Raw genomic sequence first — 21,943 nt, forward strand, 5'->3', positions numbered from 1 at the left:
TATGGAGTGGAAAATGGGAAAACATGGAAGAGAACTCTATATCCATACTTATGAACTAGTGGGGAATGAAGATAGCAAAGCACAAACTCACGTTTTCCTTCATGATTGTGTCAAAAATCAATATTGTGCTGCCAAAAGGAATCTGACTCTCATTTCCTTTACAAAATTATTTGTACCTCCTCTTTAACTCTATTATTTCTCTCTTGCTATAACTTCATATTTTGGGCATCTTATTTCAAGTGGTGTGCTGAGTTATTAAAGAAGTGGGCGGCTGGGGAGAGTTGCTAAGTGGCAGGAATATGCAAGGTGCTTCCAGTAGATTTAAGGCTGGCAAATGGGACCAGACACAAATTATTAATGCATGAATATTCAAGATTTCACCTCTCTGTGCTGCTAAAGATAATTTTGTAATCATCCACTTGATTTCAACCCTCTTCTTACAAGATCCTCAAAATTGAAGAGGATCTAGATGGATGAACTGGGAAGAGGAAAGAGATGGCAGGAAACCACACTGGCCATTTGTTGAGAGTTTTACTTGAGTGTGTGAGAGAATTTGACAAATGAGGGGAAAAGGTGCAAGTACTGCTGTGAATAAAGAAAGGAATCTCTTCTGACAGTAGCAGAGAAATCCAAAGAAGAGGATCATGTTGCCTTTTAAGTACTTTTTCTTGCTCCTGGAATGCCTCATCCATCCTAAAGCTGGTGCCGTCCATGTGAGCACTTCAGGAATAGGAACTAGTATTGGAAGTTGCAAGCCTACTCCAGGGACTTTCTGCTTTTTTGCATATTAGAATCAGGGCTCTTGGGCCAACATTGTATATACTCATGTCAACATTTATTGATAAGCTGCTAAGAATTACTATGTATATTCAACTAGTCAATGTTTTAGAACTATAAGAGAAAAAAATGAGGTTTTTGCAGGTGAAATCTGAAATATTTTGTAAATACAATCATGTGAGAGAAGAAAAAGAAATTACCATTGGTAAGAAGTAACCCAGACCACTCTATCTGTTTTGTATAAAATCAGTCTCTAGTGAGGAACACCACTTCTTATGTGCATCAAAAGAACCAATCAAGGACATGGTTGGGAAATGGCGCTGAGTAAGTGTTTGAGGGCAGAGATGGTTCACGTTGCCCATGGTTCACGTTGCCCATGGTTCACTTCTCTCCATTTCTCCAATTCTTTGCAGTTGGGCTGGGGCCATATGGCTAGACCTCAGCAATGAAGTGGAAATGATATTTGTCACTTTCAGTACATTTCAACGCCAGTGTGCTTCCTGTATTCTTTTCTTGCCCTTCCCACTATGACATGGATGCCATGTGTTGCAGACAGCCTCCTCTAAGATGGAAGCAACCCAATCTCCAAAATCACTATTATGAGAACTACACAGGGGACCCTGCCTAGAGTTATGATATGAGTAAGAAGCACACTTTTGGCCGGGGATTTAGCTCAGTGGTTTCACCGCCTGCTGCACAAGCGCAAGGACCCGAGTTCGATCCTCAGTACCAAAAAGAAGAAGTAAACTTTTGTTATATTAAGCCACTGAAATTTTGAGGTTTATTTGCTACTGAAGCATAACTCAGCTTTACACTGACTAACACACTCCCTGGTGGAAATGGGAGGAGTCTGTTTTATTCTTCTTACTAGAAAATTATGAGAGGAAATCTTATGTGGCTTCTACTTTAGAAATCAACTCAGAAAGGCTACCTTTCTATTTGGTGCCAGCTATAAAGACAGATGAAACATAAGTACCATGAGGCAGGATAATTTTGTGTCTATTTGCCCAAATTCTCTGAGGTTCAGATTCATCTCTTGACTTACATGGGAAATTTTCAGTAAACCATATGGTATTTACCTGGACTGGAAATCTGGGCAGAATTCTGTCCTGAATTTGAGAAGGATGTAGTAATGCCTTTGAATAGCAACTAGTCCATAGTCAGCTTACCAGTTTTTAACACTGCCAGATCTTTTGCCCAAGGCTGGCAAATTTAAAGAAAAAACTGATTAGAAGCTTGTGGCACTCAGAACTTTAAAACGAAGTTATTAGGGGCTGGGGGTGTAGCTCAGTGGCAGAGCACTTGCCAGGTAAGCAGAGGCCCTAGGTCTAGCATTGCAGAGAGAGAGAGAGAGAGAGAGAGAGAGAGAGAGAGAGCTACTTAGCTATACACAAAAGGACATTTATTTTTATGTTTACATAAGTAATAATCGGCACCAAATTAAACCAGATTGAGATCTCAAAAATCCATCTGGTATTTTCAACATAAAGCTAAGAACTTTCCTTGAACACTCAACAAGATCATGTTTGTAAAGCCCATGCTGGATAATGCATAAGAAAATGCGTTATAAACTATTTGTGGTACTGTCCATGGGAATGCTCTCTCCCTTAATTTCAGAAAACTACAGAATTATCATCTTGTTTTAAAAATACTATTTAACCACAGGAGAAGTTTAGACTTCTCTTCATGTGGGCAGCTGCCCTGTAGGTGTCTTTGTCCTTAACTGACAGGGCTGTGCATGTCTCCTGTTGTTGTCTATCTCTATTTCAATCATGCACAATCTGGTTATTATGTGAGTCTTATTTTTTTTAAGCACCAAAACCTAGCATTTAGCCTGTGGGTTTCTTTATTTCCATCTAAGGACTCCTGGCAGACGAGACATCTTTCCCTCTGACAGACCTTTAAATGATTCTTCATGCTTTTGTCACATAATTAAAATTAGATTACTTCAATTCCCCGCTGGCCTGCCTGAGTGGGGGCCCTTGTAAAGCCTCCAGCTGGCCCAGGGGCCTTTGAAAGGAGGAATATGTTCCAAACACCCTCCGCCTGGAAGTCATTGTACTCTTTGCCAGTTAGGCAAGATTTACTCCCAGTTTATCAATGGCTGCTTATTTTCTAAGGGCTGCATTTTCCATTTGAAAAACTTGGAGTCAGAGAGATTGCGTGTTTCCCAGAAGTTGGGCTGCTCTGGTCCCCCACTTTCCAGTGCCCAGAAAGCTCCCCACTTAGTAGCTTACCTGGCAGGTCAGCTGAAAGATCGAGCACCCAAATGGAGACATGACAGTATGCGTTTCTTCCAGATAATTGGTTTTTTAGCCAAAGTTGAATTCAAAAACTCTCTTCTGTCTTTCCTGGCCCTTCTCCTTTAAACCTCCTCAACATTCTGCCAACAGGACCCTGCTGGCTAGGTTTCTACAGCCTAAATTAGGGCTTCATGCTCAGCACCCCACGCTCAGCTGTGTAGACAGCACAAAACAGTTCCTCTTCTCAACAACACACCTACTCCAGCTGAATTCTCAACATCTGCCTCCTCTCTCTCCTGCTTGATTTCCCTTTAGAAACAAAGGCAGAACACGTAAAGATGAGGTCTACTCTTTGTCAGGGAGTCTCAGCTCCCTGTGCTGAGCTCTGTCTGTCAGGCCTGGGTTTTTCTCTGGCCCAGTGTCTCCTTCACCATCTTTCCCAGGTCATTTCTGCTCTATTCCCTTTCCCTTCTATAGCACAACTGTGGAAGATAGAGTTGGAATCCGACCGTGTGTGGGCTGGACTCCTGCATTAGCAACTTCTTTGCACTCTGACCTTGAAACAGTGACTTACCCTCTCTGCACTTTATTTCTTTATGCTAAAATTAGGAAAAGTAATACCTACTTTAAGTGAATGTAGGGAAGGTTAGGAATAATACAATTAATGTCTATAGTGAGTGGTTTATCCTGTCTTCTTGAGAGTGGAGAAATTGCTCTCTTATGCTTAGTTATTAAACACTGCCTCCCTCTTTCTATAAAAGGCAGTTCGTCTTGCTGGTCTATTTATTACTGTTGTCTTGAATAACTCACAATAACATGGATCTCTTTAAACTCTTAAAAAAGATAGCCATCGCCACATTTTCTGCCAGAAAGTCAACTGCTCTGATGTGTGCTTGACAGGTTGTGGGGTGTGTGTGTGTGTGTGTGTGTGTGTGTGTGTGTGTGTGTGTCTAACACTTGCTGAGTATTCAGAATGTGCCAGACACTGTGACCCGTGACAAGCACTTGGCATAGATCTCTTTATATGGGGTAGCTTTGGTTGTATCCCCATTTTACCAATGAGGAAGTCAGGGCTTGCAGATCCAAACTTGCCCAAAGGTCTTGGAAGGTTTTCAGGAGAAAAGAATGCAAAAGTTCCAGCAAACCCGGAGACATCTTTTACTATCCTGCTCCCACAGACCCACTCTGCCTCTCTTGATTCTTGGAGCCAGTAGATCTCAGCGAGCAGTGACATTATGTTGCCACCCAGGGGACATTTGGCCATGTCTGGAGACATCTGCGATGGTCACAGCTGGAAGGGTGAGGGTAGGTGGTACTGGCGCTGGGGTAAAAGCCAAGAATACCACCAAACATCTGACAATCCACAGGACAGCTCTCCTCTCCTCCCCAAAACAGACGTATCCAGCCCAGAGTGTGAGGAGTGCAGAGGCTGAGAAAACCTGCTCTACCTCAGGAAGTATCTCCAGCTGCCTCCCACAGAGGGTCGGGAGACCTGTGGGATAAAGAAACACGTGACGTGATTTTCCTATGCCATCATCTGGCACAAAGCATTAAGGTTAGTGCCAAAGTAACCCAATGTATACAAATGTCATCTATGGAAGATTGGGAGCAAGAAAACTTCAGATAGTATCTAGATAATAGTTAGAGAACAGAGTTAAAGTGTTTAAAACTTAGAAAATAAGGTGACAATATATAGCATGGAATTTATAGTAAATACACCTAGTATAGTTTATGACCTTTTAATAGTATATAGGAACTGATGTGATTAGTGTCCAAAAATGACAAAGTATTCAATGCAAGTAAAGATTTATATGCAAGCACAGTCTTGTATCAGCGGCTTAGAAAACATTATCAGTGGTATTTTGATACAAATTTCGATGTAACGTGCTACTGAGAAGTAAGAAATGGTTGAAAAAGGAATTATAAATGCATATGAATCTAGAATAATCTCAACATTTTTAAAGTTGAGAAAAAGGAGAAAGGACAGAGAATGAAAGGGAAAGAGAGGGAAAAAACATGTATGATGTTTGTTTTTTGCTTTTCAAAATGAATTTCTACTTGTAGTAAATTACTGCCAGTTATTTTTGGTTTTAATACATATTTTCACATTACAGTTGCGATATGGGCGAAGCCCTTTGGAGGACGGTGGATTCTCACAATGGAGCAGCTGGGCCCGGGAGGCCCAACTTAGCCATTAGGTCCAGGAGGCAGAAAGAATAAGAACAAGGAAAATGTTGTAATCTTAAGTTCTTTTAAAATCAGAAGAAAAATGAATCTAATAGCATTAAATAATAACATTGTTCTATTTTGTTAGATTCTTGAATATGAATAATACATGTCCTAAAAATAAACATAAAAGAATGAATCCAAACCAGGTGTGTTAGCATGCGCCTGTGATCTCAGCACTCTGAAAGGCTGAGGCAGGAGTCCAGACCAGGCAACTCATTGACTTAGCAAGACCTGCATCCCACCAAAAAGAGTTAAGAAAAAAGGCTGGGGAAGGCCCTGGGTTCAATCCTCAGTAAACACACACACACACGCATCCAAACTACATTAATCCTTACACCAATGTAGACATAAAGTTTCATTTTAAATATGTCTTCAAAGAAAGGAGACAGTGAAGGCATTTGGCACTAACCCGCACTAATGGGACAAGAAGTACAACGGTACTTCATACTTGTCCAGCATTTCCAAGAAGTCAACTTCTGTAAGATACCAAAATAACTGAAGCTTACCTATTGAAGATGTAACAGCTATTTTTATTTGAACTATTTTTTGAGGGGAGGAAATTTCAGATGACCTAAACACGTTGCTGCCTTCTTCAAGGGAATGCCATTTAAATTGCCCTTGATGTTTCAGTGGTTCAAGGTTAGCATTCACAGTACAGGAACACAATCCCATCTCTGCCTCTGCCTCTACCCCTGCCTTACACATCTCTCCATTGGTCTAACTGTGGGACCCCAGTGGGTCCCACCGAATACATCTTCCAATTCTTATTTTCACTATGGTTTGTTGTTTATGTGGATTAGACACCTAAGCTGGCTAAGATGATAAAAGGAGTCGATGAGCTCTCAGTGATGAGCTGGGGAAAGTTAAATCAATGTTCAGTGGCAGACAAAGATAGCAGCCCAGTGATTCAGAACATGCTTTTTATCATGGTCCTATGGGTTATTTGTTGCATGACCTTGAGTAAATTATGTACTTTGCTGCCTCAGCTTGCTCATCTGTAAAATGGGATTGAAAATTCTGTGCACATCATGGTATTTTTTATGAGGACTAAATGAGTGCGTGTTAATAAACTTAGATGAGTGCGTGTTAATGAACTTAGATGAGTGATTGGCATGCCACAAATGCTCCTACATGTTTGTTAAACAAGTTGCAAAAACCCAGGGGTGGTTGAGTCTGTCAGCTGACATAGAACAAAGAGGGAAAGGGAGCCTGGGGTAGAAGTGAGCTGGCCAACTGAGTCCAACTTCATTCCTGCATGCCATCTTGCCTAGCAGGTGTGCACTTTCACATCAAATGGCTCAAGGTACCTGCTGGTTCTTTACCCATCAAGCTCAGGCTAGGTCCTATTTTTGGTCCTCCCTGAGAAATCAAAATAGATCACTTTCTTAAAAAGCCACATAGCCTTGTGGTTGCTCTTTTGATCCCCCTTTTACATGAGTCTTGGGGGCAACCAAGGGTTTTGTTAGACATTATTTGCTGTCCCTAATTGCACCGTGATGGTTCTTTCCATAAATGCTTATCCATGTATGCACCTATGTATATGAGGACATGATTTGGTGCCAACCATCTGCCCAAGGCTGAACCAACACCTCATGGAAAAAGCCATCTTTGTTGCACGCCTGCTACTCTAGCACCAACACGTGGCATTTGGATGAGTTTCACAGGTGCCCACTGTGATGTTAGCCAAGTTTCTTACAAGAACGGGTAACCATAACACCTCAGGATTGATTTCCCTGCCCTGTGGTGTTTCTCTCATTAGCACTGAGGGCTGGCAGGTGTGACTAAGTAGAAATAGTCGGTGGTGTTCCGGAAGCCCAAGGACACTTCCTGAGTGGACAAGGTGGGTCACCCACTTGCAGGTGTCCTTGGGCTTCTGAACTGGCTGGGTGGTCTGCTCGCTGTACCCAGCTTCCTCTGAAACTACACAGGCAGTACCAGGTCACTGAGAGGTGCAGACACAAGGAGAAGAGGTTGACTGTCACTCACTATTTTTCTGCAGCCACCTTAAAACATCTCTGAATTCAATTCTAGGAGTGGTTATAAAGTGTAGTCAGTGGCCTAACTGCATTTAGGAATAGGTTTCCTAGTGCTGCGGAGGCATCTTTGATGCCTGTTGAAAGCCTCTTACCAGCCCGTTTTGTTTTTCCCATTGTTGCTGCAACCAGGTGCCCCAGCTGTAGCCTGACACACTGGCTTCAGCCGAGTGGCCTCCCTCTTGCCTGCTGCCCTGAGCTCTCCGCCATGCTTCCCAGGCTGCCTGCCAGGACTCCCTGGCCACTTGCCGCTGGGGCTTGAGGGGGTCTACACCTCTGGGAAATTGGGGAGCCAGGGAGTATGTACTTCTGTTGTGAACAATCCTCAAGAATATTCTAGAAGGTTTCTTGGAGGGTCTGCAATGGGCTAGATCCCCAGGGGACCACAGGCATAACCAGCACAGTGGCTCTCTCTTGAGGTGGCTTCCCTTCTTGCCTCACTATCCCAGGGCCTCCCCAGTCCTGCTCCTTGGGCTCATTTCCCTGCATCCGATGGCTGCGCACAGGCCCTTGTCATGCTTTTGGGGGTGCTAAGAGAGTAGGGAGGGACATAAGAGCAGACAACACGGTCTAAGTGTTCCATGGCCCTTAGCCAAGGCCAGCAACAACATTCCACAATGAGCACCCAAAGAGGGAAACCCATGCCAGCACCCTGTAAATTATGCTAATATGTGTTTGTTGCTAACATTATCAGCAACAACTGAGTGTCCTGTAAATTGCAGGCTTGCAAAATTCCGGCGGGGCTGACAAAAGGAGGAGGGCCCCTAAAATTGCTCCAAAATGGGTAAGAGGAAAATTACCATGATTAGGGAAGAGAAAATTTAGCATATTGCTCTTATCACTGAGTTTAACGGACTTGCTCCTTCCAAACTAAAATGCTATAACAATGTTTTGGTATCCTTAACTCCCAGTTGTATTCCCTGTATTTCATTTCTCAGTGGAAAATGTTCTGTGCCTCATACAATGTCATCTGCAAGCATCCCCACAAGTGTGTCTGAAGGAACACTTTAAGATCCACGAAGAACCAACCATCACTTAATAACATCAGAGAAAATAATTGTAATGAAAAGGAATATTACAGAGTGAAGCTCAGCTGGTCCCAGCACCCGGAAGGAAGCTCCCCCACCTCCATCCCAATCTCCTAGGACAGAGAAGGTGAGTCACGTGGGTGTCAGAAGCACCCCCTGCCCTGTGGAAATGAGAAAACACATAAACAAGCCTCAAAAACAGACTTCCAGATCACCTACAGGAACCCCAAAGGGAAACGAGATGGAACAATCTGATACTCAACCACCTGGACTCTCTGAACTGGCAACAAAAGAGGATCTGGGAAAAATGAAATAAGAAATAATTACTCAGAAAACAGCAAAGATTTTGCTCATGGTGCAAGACATGATTAATAAATCTAGAGAGGACACAGATAAAAAAAATAGAGGATCTGAGGAACATGATGGAATCCCAACAGAGGAAACAAATGAAATACATAAAACAGATACAAACAGATTTCCAAGAGATTAAAAACTCCATCGAAAGTCTGCACAGCAGAATGAACCAATGTGAGGACAGAATTTCAGATATAGAAGGTAAGATTGCAATTAGTGAGGAGGAAAAGGAAAATTGCTTTAAAATTGTAAGGGAACATGAGAAATCAATCCAGCAGCTGCTAGATGATGCAAAGAAGAATAACATAAGACTGATTGGACTCAATGAAGAAACAGGAGAGAGTGCAGATGACTTAAAAAATCTCTTCACAGAAATAATGGCAGAAAACTTCCCAAGCAGGGGAAAAGATCTTGACATACAGATAAGTGAGGCATATAGGACTCCAAATAGACTTGATCAAAAAAACATCTACACATAGGCATATAATTGTTAAGATTCCAGAAACACAACAGAAGAACAAAGTTCTACAAGCAGTGAGAGAAAAGAAACAAATCACATACAAAGGAAAGCCCATCAGAATCACAGCAGACTTCTCAACACAAACCATCAAGGCAAGAAGAGCTTGGAGTGACATATTCCAAGCCCTAAAAGAAAACAGCCTCCAACCCAGATTGATGTACCTTGCAAAACTATCTTTCAAAATGGAACTTTCATGATAAAGAGCACCTCAGGAACGTCATCAATACCAAACCGGCACTCCAAAAAATTTTAGTCAGGTCATGTGGAAGACGCCGTATCAGCCCGCTGCAGACAGGCAGGTCTGTACATGCCCTACCAAGGTCCTGAGTCACGCAGAAGACGCCAAATCACCCCGCTGCAGACAGGCATGTCTGCCCACACCTTGCTGAGGTCCCCAGTCACGCGGAACATGCCGAATCAGCCCGCGGCAAACAGACAGGTCTGTGCACACCCTACCGAGGTCCTGAGTCAAGCGGAAGACAACGAATCACCCCACTGCAGACAGGCAGCCACCTGATTCCACATTACCAAGGCATAGAGGACACCAGACCACCAGACCAAGGTACCGAGTCCCACTGTTCCTGGCCCAGAAATAAGGGCTTCTGAGCCGTCGTCCCACTGCTCCTGGTCCAGAGGAAGGGGCTTCCCGGTCACCATCCCTCCGGCTGCTCCCAGCCCACAGGAAAGGGCTTTTGGGTCACCATCCCTACCTCTGCTCCTGGCCCCTGTTCCACCTCACCCAGCTCAGAGGAGGTAATCCATGCAGGTGCTAACAGCCCCCCACCCCAGTCGAAATGAGAAAACACATAAATAAGTCTCAAAACCAGATTTCCAGATCACCTACATCAACCCCAAAGGGAAATGAGATGGAATACTCTGATACTCAACCACCTGGACCCAATGAACTGGCAACAAAAGGGGATCTGGAAAAAATGACATCAGAAATTATTTCTCAGATAACAGGAGAAATTGTGCCTTTAGTGCAAGACATGATTAACAAATCTAGAGAGGAGCTCAGGAACATGATGGAATCCCAACATAGGAAACAAATGGAATCCATAAAACAGATGCAAATAGGTTTCCAAGACATGAAAAACTCCACTGAAAGTCTACACAGCAGGATGAGCCAATGTGAGGACAGAATTTCAGATATAGAAGATACGATTGCAATTAGTGAGGAGGAAAAGAAAAATTGCTTCACAATTATAAGAGAACATGAGAAATCAATCCAGCAGCTTCTAGATGATGCAAAAAAGAATAACATAAGACTGATTGGGCTCAATGAAGAAACAGGAGAGAGTGCAGATGACATAAAAGATCTCTTCACAGAAATAATGGCAGAAAACTTCCCAGGCAGGGGAAAAGAGCTTGACATACAGATAAGTGAGGCATATAGGACTCCAAATAGACTTGATCAAAAAAAATCTACACATAGGCATATAATTGTTAAGATTCCAGAAACACAACAGAAGAACAAAGTTCTACAAGCAGTGAGAGAAAAGAAACAAATCACATACAAAGGAAAGCCCATCAGAATCACAGCAGACTTCTCAACACAAACCATCAAGGCAAGAAGAGCTTGGAGTGACATATTCCAAGCCCTAAAAGAAAACAGCCTCCAACCCAGATTGATGGACCCTGCAAAACTATCTTTCAAAATGGATGGAGAAATAAGATACTTTCATGACAAAGAGCACCTTAGGAACTTCGTGAATACCAAACCAGCACTCCAAAGAATTTTACACAATAGCCTAGGAACAGACATTGAGGATCACAACCCCAGGAAGCAAAGCAGAATGAACCCATCTGGCATGACAAGAAATTCAATGTAGAGGGGGAGAACCCAACAAAAAGAAAAAGTCATGGCAATGACAAGTCAATACGTTTCAGTTATAACCATCAACATTAATGGTCTCAATTCACCAATCAAAAGAAATAGATTGGCAGAATGGGTCAAGAAGCAAAATCCAACAATATGCTGCATACAAGAAGCACACTTAATTCAAAAGGAAACTCATAGGCTGAAAGTTAAAGGGTGGAAAACAATACTGCATGCAACAGGAACCCGAAAAAAAGCAGGAGTAGCTATCCTCTTTGCAGATCAAGTATATTTCAAACCAACACTAATTAAGAGAGACAAAGAAGGACACTACATCCTTGTAAAGGGAAGAATCCAAGAGGAAGAGATGACAATCATAAATATCTATGCACCAAACACTAGTGCACCCAACTATATAAAACAAATACTAACGGACATGAAAAGCCATAGATGCACTAATACAATTGTAGTGGGGGACCTCAACACCCCACTGTCACAAAGAGATAGATCAACTAGACTAAAACTAAGTAATGAAATACTAGAACTCAATCGAACTCTTGAACAAATGAACTTAACAGATGTTTACAGAGTCTTCCACCCACAAAATCAGAATACACATTCTTCTCAGCTGCACATGGGTCATTCTCCAAAATAGACCACATACTCACACATAGAACATGTTTAAGTAAGTGCAAAGGAATTGAAGTTATCCCCTGTATATTATCAGACCATAGTGCGATGAAATTGGAGATCCATATCAAAAAATTTTAGTCAATACCCTAGGAAAAGACAATGAGGATCACAACCCCAGGAAACCCAGCAGAATGAATCCATTGGGCGTGACAAATTAAATGCAAAGGGGGAGAATCCAACAAAAAGAAAAAGTCATGACAAGGCTTTTAAAACTTTTGACTTCATCTCCCTAATGAGTGTATAATTCAATCTTGTTATTGCACTGATTAGTATTTTTCTGATTCTATAATTGCACACCATTCCTTGTGCTATACTGGCTATTTATCATCTTCTTATGTCTACATTTTAATTGGGTTGTCTATTAATGAGCTCTAAGAATTCTTTATATATTCTGCTCATAGGTTATATCCATTGTAAATATGGTTTGCTAAGGACTACTTTTCATTTTAATGATGTCATTTAAAGTTCTAAATTTTGATGAAATCTCATTTATCAATATTTTTTCTTTTATGCATCATGAGTTTTGTATCCTAGGTAGTTCTTGCCTACCCTGAATTCATAAATATTTTCCCTTATAATTTCTTCTTAAAGTTTTATACTTTTAGGCTTTCTTATTTAGGTTCATAGATCCCTTCAAGTTATTTTCATGTATGGAAAAAAAGGGTTGAGGTTAATTTTTTATATATGGATACCAGGTGTTCTAGTGCCATTTGCTGAAGACACTATCTCTTCCTCAGCTTTTGAATCGAGTTTATATTCTATAAAATGCTAATGTTAAATAATCTTTCAAAACTCAGTGGACCATATATGTGTGGTTCTGTTTCTAGATTGTCTGTTTTATTCAAATGATCTGTATGTCTTTCCTTACGCCTTGATTACTGTAGCTTTAGAAGAAGTCTTAAAATTGGGTGCTAAACGTCTTCCATCACTGTTTTTGTTTTTGTTTTTGGCTTTTCTGGGTCCTTTGTACTCCTACATAACTTTTAAATTTCAATATCCAATTCTTCATTTATAGCAAGTATACACAGACCTGAATTTTTATATCTACCTTGTGTTTTCTAATCCTGCTAAATTCAAGTACAAGTTCCAGGGGCTCCTAGAGATTTCTTAGTATTTTCTCTGTAGATGATCATTTCATCTACATATAAAGATTTTGCTTCTGCCGTGCCAATCCTATCCTAGTTGTGTCATTTTATTTCCAGACTATTTTGGTTTAAACCTATGTTTCAAAGTCTAATGGACAGATGAAGAGTAGGCATATCTTCCCTTGTTCCCCACTTTAGGGAGAAAGCATTGTATCATCTCCATTCATAGAAAGAGTTTTTGTTGGAAGTATGGAGTACATGTCTTTAATCTGTTGAGAAGTTTCTGTTCTACTTCTAGTTTCCTGATAGCTTTTACCATGAACAGCTGTAGAATTTAGTCCAATACTCTTTCTCCAACTAGTGACAGGATCATATGGCTTTCTCCTTTCCTCTGTTAAAATGATGGCTTTTGGGGGTGGATCTTCCAATGCTGAACCAACACTGCCATCCCTATAACAAAACCACTTTCTACATCCTGCCAGATCTGACTTCTAACAGTTTGTTTTGTTAAACAAATTTCTATCTATGTTCATACTTTTTTCTTCTATTATCTTTATCCAGTTTTAGGATTAGCACAATGTTGATTTCCTAAAATGAGGGTAGAAGTGTTCCTTCTTTTTTCTGCTTTAATTGTTTGATATAATTTATCAGTTAAAATGTTTATGAGCCTGTTGTTGTCATATAGGTAGGTTTTCAAGCTAGGAATATACTTTCTTTAATAGGTGCTATTCAAATTTTATATTTCCTCCAGAGTTAGTTTCATTAATTTGTCTTCTAAGTTACTTCTTACAAGTTGTCAAATTTATTTCAAAAAAGATTTTCGTAATATGCTTTCTATATCCTTTTAAATTCTGTAAAATCAGTGGTAATGTCTCCTAGATCTTAATATTGTAATTTAAAAAATGTATAACTGATATTGTGTAACAGGAAGACAAGGTCTAAAAGCGCAGGGGAATTGGGAGGGGTAGGGGAAGGGAAAAAAGGGAAAGGAAAAAATATGAGAAGAGGAAAAAAATGGAAACAAGGTCTTTGCAAATAGGGAAGGGTGGAGGGGGTGAAGGGAGGGCAAGGAAAGGGAAAAAAAATAAGAACCAAGAGACTCATGTAATGGTATAAGATCCCAATGATGAATGTAACTGTATTTTATACCTAAAATGTACCAATAAGGTTAATGGGGAAAAATTTTTAAAAATCACTTTATTAAAAAAAAAGAAAGAAAAGGAATATTACAAAAACATCTGGCAGAAACCACTGCTCCTTTTTTTAAGTGATGTATTTGAGTTTCAGGTTTTGTTTTTAATTTTTGTCAGAGTTGATGTGTAAGTTCCTTCAAAGTAGAGACTCTAAAATGAATAATTGATAATTTGAAATAGGAAAAGGTCCAAAGGTGTAGGGGTGATGAGAGGGGAAGGGGAAAGGGAAGAAGGGAAAGGAAAAATTATGAGAAAAAAAATAGAAACAAAATCTATGTAAATAGGAAGGGTGGAGGGGGTGAAGGGAGCACAGGGAATGGGGGAAAAATAAGAACCAAGATACATCATGTACAGGTACAAGCACCCAATGATTAATGTAAACGTACTATATACCTAAAATGTACCAATAAAAGAATTAAATAAATAAAGTAGAGATTCTAAAGGGAAGATTTCAGGAAAATTGTCTTAAATACTTTACAGTTTTGATTCAAGAAAAAAAAGTATGAATGAGCCAGATGTGATAAAGCAATAAAGATGATGAGATAATTTTTAAAGTGCTGGAGAACCAGTGAAGAGCTCTGAAAATTCAATCCAGGAAGAAGGAAAGGGAGGACGAGAAGAAGGAATGGAGTGGGGAACAGGAGGAGGGAAATTTATTTTAAAGCAATTTTCTAATTTAGAACCAGGACTGGGAAAGTCAATAAGCTGCTACTTCTGTGGCAGAAAATAATCCATTTTAACAACCCAATCAATTGAAGTGTTTCTTGTCTCCTTCAGTTACTTCTTGAAGACATTATTTTTTTTTCATGCACCGCTAGACCCAAATAAACCTTAGTCACATATTTCCTTATCAGATTAGCTGGACTCTGAGGGACACAAGGCAAGTAAATTCTAGTCACTACCAGGAACCCAGGAGTACACTTTCACACACTCAGCACAGACATTCATTGACTAGTAGAGAATCTTGGTCAATCAAGGTACTCGATAGAGACGTCACATAGGGTATAAAAGTGACATTGCAATCAACAGGGAAAAGGCAAATTATTCAATAAATGGTACGAGGACAAGGAGGTATCCACCTGGAAAACATTAAAATAAATCCACATGCCATTCCTTGAACGAACCAAAATAAACTCTAGAGAGGAAGCATATTTCAATGTAAATGATAAGATCATAAAGTATTAAAAGAAAACAAAAACATTTCACTATGAAGTTTGCAAAGACCTTTATATGAGTCAGAACAGATACTATAAAAAAGATAAATTTAACTGCATTGAATTTTTTTGTTTGTTTGTTTTGGGTTTTTTGGTACCGGGGATTGTACTCGGGACCTTTTGCTTGCAAGGCAGGCAGCAGAACCACTGAGCTAAATCCCCAGCCCTACGTTAAATTTTTTTAATCTACAAAGTGAAGAAAAAGAGATTAGCAATGTAGGACAACAGACAGGCAAAAAATATTTGCAGCTCATATCATAGACATTGAGGTAAGCTCCTGATGCAGTAGTCCTGCTTAGCCACAGAGTTCCAAGACTGCCCATGAATGTCTGAAACCGTGGCTAGTACTCAACCCCATTCCCACTAGGGTTTTTTCCTGTACATATATATCTATGATTAAGTTTAATTTCTACGTTGGGCACACTAAAGTGTTAATAACTAATAAGACATAGAACAATTATAACTATATACTATAATTAAAGTGATATAAATGTGGTTTCTTGAATAAATCAAAATGAGTAATATTTTCAGTCTGCAAATAACTGAAACCATGGAAAGCGAAACCATGGACAAGGGGGCTACTATACATAAAGACTTGCAAGTGCTGGTGTGGTGGTGCACCCCCACAATCCCAACATTCTGCAAGGAGGAGGCAGGAGGATTGCAAGTTCAAGTCCAGCCTGGGCAACTTTGTGGCTTAGTGAAAGACGTGTCTCAAAAAAATAAATAAATGAAAGTAAAAAACAGACTAGGGATGTAACTCAGTGCTAAGGTCCTGGCTTGAATCCTCAGTCCTGGGTGGGTGTGGGGCGGGGGGGGGGGACTTACTCAAATGAAAGGAAATAAAACTAAACCTTAAAGTGGCCTTGCTTGACAGCTATCTATGAAGATATTACAGGACTTCTTAACTTAACCTGCCCAAACACTGCCTAGAGGCATTATTAACACCAGACTCTGATTGAGAAGGTCCTGGTAGGGCCTGGGAATTTGTAGTTCTAACAAGTTCCTGTTGACGTTTCTGCTGCAGACCCACCAACACTTGCATAGCAGGCATCACTGCCAGAGCTACTTTGTTGCATTGGTCAACAGTCCTGATTTAAGATTTTTACATAAATCTCTAGAGTTCTGAAAGTGTGAAATATTGGGCCACACAGGGCCTTCACTCTTCCTTTGCAATTTGTGACCAGACTTGAGCAAAGATTACCCCTTTTGTACACTTTCAGGTTCTAATATTCTCATCACTCTCTTGTCGCAGGCCCATTTGTTATAGAGCTAGTAATGCAGTCCATCCTCTAGCCTTCTGTTTTGTTGGTGGACATTTGAGATTGTAACCCCTGCCCTGGCCATAGTGAGCATTACTAACGGAGACCTCAGGCTCTTCTACTTCCTTCAAGGTTTTCCCCTGATGTTACTCTTCTTCCTCCCTCCAAATCCAGGAAGTCAGTGATTTCTTACTCCCTCAAAAAAGAAAGGAATGGGATCATCTCAGTCACACTAAATTATTGGTGATTTAATATATACTTCAGGGGAAAAATAGGAATTGGTTAGTCTTCCTAAATTCTGGCATTCCAGCCATTTTGGCACTTGGATGAACGAGAGACATTTTGGAGCAAAAGACTGTTGTCTCAGACCATTCCAATCACATCTTGTGGACAATTACTCTACTTTATGTCAGCCAGCTACAATCTTTGCCAAAATGATCAGAACAGCTGTTCCTTTCTGCTACTCAGGCTAGTGGCTTGCCAGGGAATCCCTGCCCTAGTTGAGTTCTTCCTCGGGAAAATATTTATAAAATTCGTTCCTATTCTAGGATGGGATGCCCTGTGTGTTTTAGCCTATCAGCAGTTTCATTTGTGCCAAGAGTGCAGTATGGGAAGGAAAAAGAGATAGACAGAAAGGGAAGGAGGGAAGGAAGGCAGGAGGGAGGGAGGGAGGGAGGGAGGGAGGAAGGAAGGAAGGAAGGAAAAAAGGAAGGGAGGAAGGAAGGAAGGAAGGTTGGTTGAACATAAATTTAGCCACCTCCACAGATGGAGAATGTACAGTAAATAGTTTCACTGTGATTTGGAAGGAAGGAAAAAGGGAAGGGAACGGAAGGAAAAATTTGAAAGTAAACTTAGCCACATCTACAAAGAACAGGAAATAGTTTCACTGTGCTCTTAAATCTTAATCCATGTCCGGGAATTTGTACTGATCGTTCTGGGTGTCTACATTTTGAGAAGAATGATGACACATCAGGAGCAGTCTGAGAAAAGAAATCAAGACAGTGGAAGGCTGGCACCACACCAACAATAAAAGGAGACTAAAGAAGGACTTGGTGGCTCTCATCAGAGGTTTGAATGGCTGTGACCAGGAAGAGGAACCTCAAGGATTAGGTCTTGGCTGTGCCAAAGAGCAAACTAAAACCAATACATAAAATTTGAGAGATAGAGTGGGAGGAGATCTTGGCTCAGGAATTAAATTTAACAGCTCCTGGATAGGCATTGGAGGGAAATGACTTTCCCTTTTGCTAAAAATATCCTGAGAGAGCTGTTTAGCCATCTGTTTGTAATGCTATAGAAAGAATCCTTAGCCTGGTTAGTGGTGGCCTGATTTGATTTTTGTTGGGAGTCTTGAGACTAAATCCCACATTTTATGAGTTTCCACTTGGATATCATAGGGAAAATATACTTGATCCACAAATCCAGATAAGTTCTCTACTTATTCTCTTTGAACTTTGGGTTCAATTACTTCCACGTCATCTTTCAGACCCCATTACCTACACTGCTGAAATGCATGGTTTCTGCAATTTCCTCTTTACCTCCCTGGATGCGCATATACCGTAGCTTTTTGTTGTCAGTGAGCATGTGAAATAGATTTTCACTCAGAGGGTTTTCCCTAAGGGCTCTTGCAAAGAAAATGGCATGGCCAATTGTTTATCCCATGTATAGCCTTTTTCTGTCTCTAGAATATGGCCAACATATCTATGACTCACATTCACAGGACAGAAAGATTGTTCTGGCTTCTGTCTTTACTTCTTCAGGCCAATTGGAGGGTTATTTATAAACATTTATTGATTTGGATTCATAAACCAGAGGGCAAAAAAAAAAAAAAATCTTGCTGTGCTGGTTGCTATGGAAACTAGCATTTCACACATGTATTCACCAACATTGATGGCTCAGAACGGAAACCCAAGTCTACCTGTGGCTTCCAGCTACATATTTATTCCTTTTGCATTTTTAACTGAAGATCAGTGATTTCCCCCACCAGTTCCAAGTGATAGCGTTGTACTGAGGTAGGAAAATAAAGAAATTTTGTCTTATTATTCCTGGGCTGATCCCTATGCTTCTCGTGGAGGTATTTTCCAGAGAGACATCACTTCCAATCAATTTTGATTGTCAAGAATTAAAATGATTTTACCACCGGTTGAGCTCCCTGCCATGTGTTGAGAGTGATATGGAAGAAATTAGGATTCTATTCTTTATTTTCAGGGAACTTATATTATAGCTGGAGCCCAGGAGTACAAATGTAAAGCAGCAGGCAGGCCACACAAGAAAAAAAATGTAGCTAAGTGCTAAATTCTGCACCACAGAAGATAATAGAAGCAAGGCATGCTGGGTGGAGCACAGGCTGTAGAAGATACGGCCTTGAATAAATTACCTCATTATTTTTGTAACTCATTGAAATGAAAAACCCATCAGTCCATAAGGTTGTTGTAAGGAATGCATAAGAGAATTACATAAAGTGCTCAGAATAATGTCAGATTCATAGCAAGCACTCAATTAATGGGAATTATTATTTATGTGTTGGAATAATTTTTTGAGATAATAAAGTATGTCTTGTTCTTGCCAGAAAAAGATACTGATTTTACTAGGGGGTGCTAGCTTTTATAATTTTGGCTCTTTTTTAAAAACATAATAAAAACTTGTGAATGTAAATCCAAGTATAAATAAACTACATATTTAAAATTTAAGAAGCTGACAAAATCTAAAAATAGAACACATTGCTTTAGTTTGTAATTGTATATCTCATCTAATATTTCTTCCTACATGTTCAGACTGTATCCTCTTGGATTGCCTCTTCCTACAACGTCACTTTTGTTACATTTTCTATACCACAAATAGAAAGATCATTCACTTGTCCGTCTGTCTAGCAGAGCTCACCGAAATTTTTTTATTATTGTTTTTTTATTGGGATGTATAAACCTTGTGACTTCATATATAGATATACTTGCTATTTATAGTACCGCTACAAGCTTAGGACATACAAACAGAAATTCTGATAAACCGTATTTCATGTGATTTTTTTTTACATCATATCAAAAAGTATATTCTAAAGAAAACTTGGGTTTTGATAGGTAACCATGGGAATCAGATATTTGGCTTACATTCTCCTACATTTGGTGATTGGATGAATTTTCCACAGATGCTCTTCCAGCTCAGTGCATTTCAAGCCTTGTTTCTTTTGCACCACCCACATATTTCCGGTCCTGCAAGAGAGAAATACATTCCTTAATTGATCCCTGGCCCTCCCCAGGAAGTCAACAGAGCCACAGTTGGATTTCTAGAAGCCATTTCTATACCAGAATTCCCATCCCTACAATATGTAGAAGAAACTGCCTACCACATAAATATGTAAACTCAATGCTTTTCCAACTTAACTTGCCTGAAGTTGGATCTCCAAAATGCCCGTAGCCACTTACTGCCACTCAACACTAGAAGAAAGAGAGTTGTCTTGTTAATCAAAGTTAGAGTATCTTGTTTTTGCTCATTTTACAATGAATGTTTCCTGAGTGCATTATTACTAGGGTCCCTGGGAGGGCCTTGAGAATGATAAATGCATAGCAGGGGCCCTGAAGATGAAGCATCAACACCCTCAGGGACATGCTTTCAGTTCTTTCTTTAGGGGGGCAAAGGGACATATTCCACATGAGAACGAATGTAAGCTGCAGCTCTGACGAAGCATAGAGGACTGATGGGGCCTGGGGCAGCTAATCCAACGTGTGCAGGGTCCTAGTCAATAAGGTTCTATGACATCCAGCTCTGGAGGAGCCAGAGAGAAAGGCAGAGAAAGAGCAAGAATGAAAAACTTCTGGCAGGAGAGAGATAACATGAAAGCATTCTAAAAGATGAGTACGAATGAATGCCTAATGAGCCATAGGTATCTGTAGAGGCCCAAAGCAAAACATACAGATTACATCAAGAGACAGAACTCAGGCTGAGGATATTGCTAAGCAGCAGTGCACTTGCCTAGCATGTGTAAAACTCTGTGGGTTTTCCCCAGTACTACAAACAAACCAAAAAGGCAGTACACCTGTGCCAAACGGGTCCTAGATAATAAGACTAGGGGAGTTCTGTTTCCTGAGAATATGCTGTTTGGAATGGGCCATGGATCTGAACCACAGACCACTTGGCTGAAATACCCTTATGATGTTCCACTGGAGAGCAATCTTTGAGGCCTCAAACAAAGGGAGAATATAGGAAAAAAATTGAGGCTGGCAGTTCCATCGGGACATTGACTCTACTGGAATTGTAAATCAGCGTCTTGTCCTTGGAAGTCAAGATGGAAATGACAGAGGCCAGAGAGAAATCATACTCTTATCACTCTCCAGAACATTCCATACTCACAGACACCTCCTAGCCATCACAAGATCATCTGGATGTGTCTCATGGACCACTGCACTGTCTTCCCTGGGGTCATTAGAGAGAGACCAGTGGAGAAACAGGGTCAGCTAGGGAGCACCTCACTATCATGGGCAAAGGGGAATGAAATAAGAAATGGGCCTTCAAAAAGGTGAAAGAATACCTGGTTGGAAAGAGAGGGCAGCAGGGGCCTACAATTATGTCACTTTGAATATTAAAAGAGGAAGTGCCATATTTGTAACCTAAGTCAGTGAAGCAAAATGTATATTGGGCAAACAGGCTGGGATTTTAAATTGCTTGCTTATGTATTCAATAAGTAACTGCTGAATGAGTCTGACATGGTCTCATAGAAATCACCAAAAGATGATTCTGGGAATTAGGTGGAATCAAGTGTGGAAGAAGGAAACAGTTATAACAAGGGCTATTGGAATTATCTAGCCATGACATAATAATAACTTAAACTAGGGAGATATGGTATAGTTGGTACATGAAAGCTCCAAAGAATGGTCTTCCAGTATCCAAGTCCTCTGGTCTATATCGTCCCCTTTCATTCTGACTTTGGGTGTGAGCAATGGAATGCAGGAAAGGGCCTGCAAAAAGCCTGTGCATCTCTTGAACAGTTATTCTTGCTGGCTCTTGGAGCTCTGTTATCACACAAGGACAGGCACAAGCTACCTGCTTGCTAGAGGAGGAGAGACCACATGGAGCAGAGCTGAGTCGTCCTAGATCAATCAGCCTCTAACCAGCTTTCTAGTTGAGTGCAAATGCATGAGCAGATCCAACCAAGATCAACTGAGCCCATCCAGTAAGCAGAAATGTCCAGTTAAACCAAGAACAGGTAAAAACAACTAACAAGTTGTTTAAATATTTTCAGAGTGCTTGTTACTTAGTGCTAAACAATTTATATAAATAATGGGAAAAGTATGGAGAGAAAAGCTTAAGTATGGATATATTTTGAAATATGTTCTTGGAAGACAGAACTACTGGTGATTAAATGAATGATTATCCATCCTCAAACACATGGACTTGAATGCATCAAAATGATTTTAATCTATATATTCATATTCTATGGTCCTAATAAACAGCATATTTTAAGTCGTCATTATATTCATCAGTTTTGCAAGTACAGGTGAAGTA

At 40.4% G+C, this 21,943-nt stretch overlaps 1 long non-coding RNA gene across 2 annotated transcripts in view; it reads right to left on the bottom strand.

Moving 5' to 3' along the window:
- Positions 1 to 21,703, bottom strand: part of LOC110349766 (uncharacterized) — a 47,670-nt gene extending 25,967 nt beyond the window's left edge. The window contains exons 1-2 of one of the 2 annotated variants that reach the window (XR_002395989.2): positions 19,552 to 21,703; positions 3,015 to 4,512 (exon numbers count right to left, since the gene is read on the bottom strand). This is a non-coding gene — a long non-coding RNA (uncharacterized LOC110349766). The remainder of the gene's footprint in view (positions 1 to 3,014; positions 4,513 to 19,551) is intronic. The other variant, XR_002395990.2, reaches the window with a different exon arrangement.
- Between the last annotated feature and the right edge of the window lie 240 nt (positions 21,704 to 21,943).

Source organism: Heterocephalus glaber, unplaced genomic scaffold (assembly GCF_053883595.1).
Source record: "Heterocephalus glaber isolate CG9 unplaced genomic scaffold, H.glaber_assembly_v1.0 deba00001472, whole genome shotgun sequence".
Classification (NCBI taxonomy): Eukaryota; Metazoa; Chordata; class Mammalia; order Rodentia; family Bathyergidae; genus Heterocephalus; species Heterocephalus glaber.